We start from the raw sequence: 6,937 nt of genomic DNA, 5'->3' as shown, positions 1-6,937 counted from the left end.
CTGACCCAGGACCTGTATGCAGGTTATGAAGCCTTCTAAATTCCTGAAGGGCCGCAACGGCGTTGCACTGCTTAAGGTAAAACAACTTAATAAGTAAAGCACACTTAGGCAAGGTAGGACGCATATTGAGCACAATTTGTCTGTCATTCGAATAATTGCCTGAACGTTCCCAATCCCTTTTTAAGTGGAATTGGGGGCGCTGCTGTCACGTACGCACAGTAAAATTTGCATAATCTTTTTTACCTGCGATTACTGCAAATATTTGGCTGCTTTCGGCTCGGGCTGGCAAAATTTCTCCTATCGGCGACTTTTGGTACTAAATCTTTTTTTCGCGGAATTCATCTCCCCATGCCTTCGAAAGTCTCAATATAAAATGTGGTCTCATTTCGTGTATTAGTTTTAGCTACAGATACCTCCAAAGAGGGAAAGTTAATTTATGGACACCCTGTATATTAAAAACTTGTTTATATCGGTATCCTAAAAAGTTAGTTCACACTTTACGCACTCAAAACAAATCAAAGCAGAACTCAAAAATAGCAACTCCTTACGACAACGCTCAATTGGATAGGTGCTGATTTCTTGCGTGTTATTGTCTCAGCGTACATTATCTATCGTCGCGTCGCCTTCTGTGCGACTCAGCATGTGTCGAATTATCGATTTCGAAAAGTGTCCTCTTCACGAGGAATTATTGTATTGTGTTTAATTTTAAGAATCACGCGAAACCGGGATGCAATTTGCAGAGACTAGCATTATTCAATACAAACATATAATATCGGTGATATTGCTATTTCCACGCGTGCACATTGCACACCTATTACACTCAGAATATACGCCTCTCATATATATATATATATATAATAGATAAGTTAACACCTTTTATTCCTTTATAGGGAGTAGACAAGGCCTTTTAATTTCATCCAGTTTTGGAGAGTGAGTGGCCAGTTCAGTCTCCACCAGTGACCAATCAGAGTCAGATAGCCCATCACTATTCCTAATTATAAGTGGCAACTGCTGAAGAGACTGCAAATATGTGCTGCCATTTCTTTGTACCTAACCCAAACAAGATTTGGTATTTTCCGATATAATGTGGGTTCTGTGTTTGATTTAATTTTCCTCAGTTATAAAATGTTATATAATGTATATAAAAGGATGAAAGGCTTTGCCTTCTCCCTATAAGAAAAATCCTTTGTAGCTCAATGGAAGTGATATTTGCATTCACTGCGTTAGGAAGCCCATAGATAGACATCAGTTTAGGTCTTGTCGCCGAACTTTTGCAATACCTCCTGCACGTATTTGGCTAATGAAGACTAGAATGTACTCACACAAGTTTATACTTGGGTTAATATTTCGATGTTTAGGATCTGCAGCGATTCCCAAAGATGCTCAGATTTTTCTATTCATTGTGTCATAGCATGGGTGTAATAGCGCCCAATTATTACTTAAAACTGTTTCCTTCACAAAGTGTCTTGGTGATTAGAAGAGAGCACATGTAATCACAAAGCTGAGGTTCAATCCTATGGTATGCTGTGGTTTTTAAACACTTTCTATATATATATTATTTCCTCGTCTTATATCTTTTACCTTGAGGTGTCGATGAGATGATTTTCTGTTCATTTAACCGCAACCGTATATCAAGGATAAGGTGGTTGGCCCTGTACCTCTAGGGAGGGGGTTCTACATGTAGATGCGTTCACGGGTAGGTTCTGGGGGGGAAAGCGAGTGCGTAAAGGGTGGTGACAGCCATCCCTTGCACACTTGCACAAAATCACGGTCTATACCTGCTAAATGTGCGAATTGTGGCGGCCCCCATTCAGCCAATTATAAAGGCTGCTCAATTCTCCCTTCAAACCTACGGAAGACAAGAGCGGCGTTGGCTCAGCCCACTCAGATTCAAGCCACGAAACCTTCGCCGGAAGTCACAGTGCGGAGTGTTCCCGCCGATAAAACATACTCTTCTGCGGTATCTCCGCGGATTTTACCCGTAGCTTCGACAGCTTACAGCGAAAACACTGCACTGATTCTTGCTGCCTCACTAGGGGAGATGCTAATGGCCTTTAGCAACATGAACCCCAGCCCAGCCGACACTAAGAAATTCCTCAGGAATACTCAAGTCATCTTCTCCATGATCAACAAATGACATGCTCTCCTGCATCTCGATGCTGATATCCCAGATATTTCCACATTGCTTCGTAATACTACCGCTACTTTTTCACCTTAGCAGCTTTTCATTCCAAGTAACTCATTCAGGATCTTCTAAGTCCCCGAAAGCTGCACTGCCTTTCGACCCAGGCGCTTCCGCATTGCCCTAAACAGGGTGAGCCAAGTGCTCGCTAACCTCTAATATAAGTCTATCTCATAGCGATGAAGGGATCATAATCCATGGGATTGATATCCATCAAGCCACAGAAGTTATCAGTTATCAACTTTTTATAGAAAAGTAGCTTGCGTAGTGAAAAAGGGCGAACACCACTGTCATATGGTATCATATGATATCACGACTCTATCACAAAAAAATACTTGAATGAGAAATTAAACCAACGTTTCTGATATGATAGAAAGAGTGAAGACTAGATTGCATTCCAGGGGAGGAAAAACAACCATGAACCAAAACCACCGTGGAAAGATGAAATCTTCAGTTTGCAGAAGTGAGATGGGATGAAAAGCCATTGATAGTTTTGAGTCATCTTGGAAAGGCCTTCATACAGTGTTGTACTGGTATTTGGCTGAGGATGATGCACACACACACGGAAATTCTTTGTTCTGATTATATTTATTATTATTAAAATAAAAAAAAATCAGCTAACGCCATTTAATTCCCGTATACGGAAGTAGGCGAGGCCATTTAGCCCTATCTAACTTTTTGGAGACTGAGTGGGCAGTTCAATCTCCACTGGTACCAATCAGAGATAGATGGCCCAAGGCTATCACTAATTAAGCGGTACACAGTGAAGAGAGACGGCTCAAATGTACCGCCATCTCGTGGTCCCTAACCCGAACACAATATATTTAATGTCTGAAATAATGTGGGTTTTACGGTCGATTTTCTTGAGTTTCCGGGAGGAAAAACCCGTTTGCCTGTGCCAGAGATCGACTAACTCGGGAACCGGTCGAAAAAAGGCTTAGAAAAATTTCCTCTAGTCGCCGACTAGACTCGAAACCAAGTCTTCCTTCGTGCGGCCAAACGCCGTGGTATGCAAACGCTACATCCACTGAGCTACACAGGCTTGCTTATTATTATTATTATATTTTTATTTTTATTTATTTCTTTTTATAGCGACATGCTCACGACAGGTGAAGAAAATATGCTAATACCCGAGTGCAGCTGCGCATGAGCAAACGATGAACTTCCTGGCGGCTTGTTCTAATTGGTTTTAGTTAGGCGAGGGATGTTCAATATACAGTGAATATGTTGTAATTAAGAAAGTACGTGTTGTGCATTATGTTTGTCATTGCTGTTTTCTTTAATACGGGAAAAATAAAGTGTATTGTATAATGTTGAATAGTTTATTTAAATTCAGCAGCTTGGAGGCATATATAAGATACGAAAGTTGTATGTTTTCTTGCTGTGGTGTTAGACAAAACACTTGTACGTATGTTTACGGACCAGATTAGATTCTAAAGGTAGTGTGAGTGGGTTTTCCCAATGAATCCTGTAACTTCACGGAGGTGCATGTTCCTCGATAAATCTCCCGTTATTATTATTATTATTATTACGCGACATCTCCAAGGAGTCCAAAGACTCATTATTATTATATGTGTAGTACCTCCACGGATTCCCAGGACTCGTTATAATTTTCCGTTTATAGGCTACCTCATAAACCTGATAAATAATGTATATATTGCATGGATTAAAAAAAAAAAAAAAGAGAGAGAGACATTTTCAGATATAAAAATAAATGCTTTTTTTTTTCGCTTTGATTATTAAAGATTGTGTAGAATTTTTGATTCTGGACTGAACTGTATATACCAACAGTTGTTGTTTCTACAGCCAGTTCGGTAGAACAGCATCCATACGATACCTGTACAAAGGCAGAAAAAAAAACGTCTAAATGTGGGCCGAGCATCATCTAATAAGTACCTCGCCCTCATGATTATGTAGTACTTATATAATGTTAACTGAGGTCATCGTTATAGGTGAGAAGGTTGAATTGGAAAAGGATACGTTTGTGAAAATTCTTGATTTTGATGACTCTTTCACTCCATGGGATCTTGGGATTATAATAATGTCTTTGTGCCAGGAAATGCGGTGTCAGTTTAAGAAGAGAAATCTGAACTAACTTGTAGATGCATGATGAATTATCAACAATTGGGACGTAAGGTGAGCTAGTAAGATCTTTCTTACTAGCAAGATCTTGTTTTACTTCCTGTAACTTTTGATAATTAAAGTTCACTAAAGAATGGTATGGGAATTTAAAGCTTTGTTAGTAACTAGGCTTCAATGGCAGACCTCATCAGATGCTCTGAAAATGTCATGTAACCACAAGAATTTCTCAAAATCTTTTCTCTAGTTGCTGTCCACCACTTGGCAAGTAGTTTTAGTGTAGTGTGAAATTGGCAGACTCCATATTGGGGGTTCACTGATTATTTCGTTTACCTCCAAGTAGTGAAGGACTTTGTTATTAATGACCTCCATCATTTTTAAGAGATGAGGTAAGGATAGTGGTACAATAGTTTGAGAGTTGTCTGTATATCTTCTTTTTCTGGGATGTGCTGAATGTAAGCCTGCTTTCAATCCATCAGGTAGGTGCCAAAAGAGAATGAAGAGTTTAAAGGTGACATAGGTAGCTGTTAATTTGAGAGTTACTGTCAGAAGCAGATAACTTGTTGGTATCCAAGCTAAATATTCCAATATCTTTCTATAAGAAAATAGAAAATGTACTGAGAGCTGTTATAGGGATAATGGGAAGTGATTTGAATGCTTACCCCACCTCTCCCATACAAGAGTTAGAGAAGAATGGTGGCTAGAGATCAGCTTTGGATAAAGATAGTGATATATCAGGAAAATGTAAGAGAAGCATAGAAGGATTGAAGTTATGCTTAGTGTTTCTAGTATGGGACCAGAAAACTTTACTGCTATTTACACTATGGGCAAGTTTTATATAGCATGTTGTCCTTTGAAAATCAGATATGAGTTGCTGATTTCCCCTCCCCTCTCTAAGCTGTATTGTCGGCTGAGTGTGAAGCCAAAGTTTTGCCTTGAGCCAATTTTGATATGTTATTTTTATTTAATTTTTTAAGACTGCCTTAGCACACCCTCATTTGTTGGAGAACAAAAGCTTCAGTAGAGAATAGGAATTACGAATAGAACAGACAGTGAAGGCATTCATTAGTCATTTCTTCATCATCAAATTCCTGCCATGTACCCTCAAGGGGTGTACAGGATATGATAGTACTACATGAAAAAAATTACATCATTATTAATTTCCTATCTACAATTTTCCTCCAAATCAGTCTGTTACTTGTCAAGACTCCAACATTATCAGATCTTATATTTCTATCGTCTAAGGCACTTTGTACCGTATCAATCCACCTATATCTTGGTCTTCCTCTGGGTCGTTTTCCTGCCAACCTGGTAGAGAACACTTGTTTTGCTAATCTTTCCTCTCCCATTCTATTTAAGTGACCATACCACCTGAGATTAGCCCTGCTAACGCATTCCTGGATGCTGACAATGTCAAGTTCTTTCCTAATATCCTCATTTTTAATATGATATTGCCATTGATGCCATCTGTTCATGCCTCTAATCTTTCTCAGGACTCTCATATCTGTGGTCTCTAGTCTTTGGTCAAGGGTTTTACTTCTGATCCAGCTCTCAGATCCATAAGTTAAAACTGGTTTGAACACTGTCTTGTACAGCTAATTTAGTGTTCTGACTAATTTCTCTCTTATTCCATATGAATTTATTCAATTGACTTCCCACCATACCAGCTTTGCTGATTCTGTTGTCTATTTCTATATTTAATTTACCATCTTCAGTAAAAATCGTGCCTAAGTAGCTGAAATGTTTTACTTGTTCCACAGGTTCTCCATTCACAACACAGTTGACATTTTCAATGATTCTGCCTATTTTCATTGTCTTTGTCTTTTTATTGCTGACCTTCATACCATATCTATTACAACAGCTATTCAATTTAGTCAGAGAATCTTGCAGACTTGTAGCGGATTTATTTAGAAGTATAACATCATCTGCATAAAGCAAAGCGCTGACATTAACATCTCCAATTTTGATATCAGGTTTAATACCACTTTCCTTCATAATGTGATCCATATAGATAATGAATAACAGAGGGGATAATGTACATCCTTGTCTCACACCAGATTTAACATTGAACCATCTTCCTGTACTTCCTTCAATTCTAACTGCTGACTTACAACTCAAATAAAGACTAAGTATTGCTTGATATAATGCCCCATTGACACCATATAACTGCAGCGTATTGAATAGCTTCTCTCTTGGCACCTTGTCATATGCCTTTTCCAAATCGACAAAACTTAAATACAGATCTTTGTTATATTTCCATGCTTTCTCGACTATTTGTCGTAAAGTGAAGATCTGATCCTGACACCCTCTATTTGGCCTGAATCCAGCTTGTTCTTCACCAAGCTTTTCTTCCACAATTCTTCTCAACTGTTTCTCAAGTATACTTGCATAGATCTTGCCAGGAACACTCAGTAGGGAAATACCTCTGTAATTCTCACATTCAGTTTTATTTCCCTTTTTATATATGGGTACTATGAGAGCTCTACTCCAATCATCGGGAATTCGTCCCTCTGTCCAGGCTTTCTGAACTATGCAGTGCAGTCACTGTAAGACTCTTATACCACCATACTTCAGCATTTCTGGTCAAATATCTTCTACTCCTGCTGCCTTTCCACATTTCAAGCCTTTGATGGCTTTTTCTACTTCAAGTATGGATATGTATTCCTGACTGCATGC

At 38.8% G+C, this 6,937-nt stretch overlaps 1 protein-coding gene across 1 annotated transcript in view; it reads left to right on the top strand.

Moving 5' to 3' along the window:
• The first annotated feature begins 3,368 nt into the window (after positions 1–3,368).
• Positions 3,369–6,937, top strand: part of Xrcc2 (X-ray repair cross complementing 2) — a 69,692-nt gene continuing 66,123 nt past the window's right edge. The window contains exon 1 of the mRNA XM_090397096.1: positions 3,369–3,423. The gene's annotated coding sequence lies outside the window, so the exon portion shown is untranslated. The remainder of the gene's footprint in view (positions 3,424–6,937) is intronic.

Source organism: Typopeltis vanoorti, chromosome 8, assembly GCF_054136105.1.
Source record: "Typopeltis vanoorti isolate ZY-2024b chromosome 8, IOZ_Tvanoo_1.0, whole genome shotgun sequence".
NCBI lineage: Eukaryota > Metazoa > Arthropoda > Arachnida > Uropygi > Thelyphonidae > Typopeltis > Typopeltis vanoorti.
This window is presented reverse-complemented; position numbering and strand designations above follow the sequence as displayed.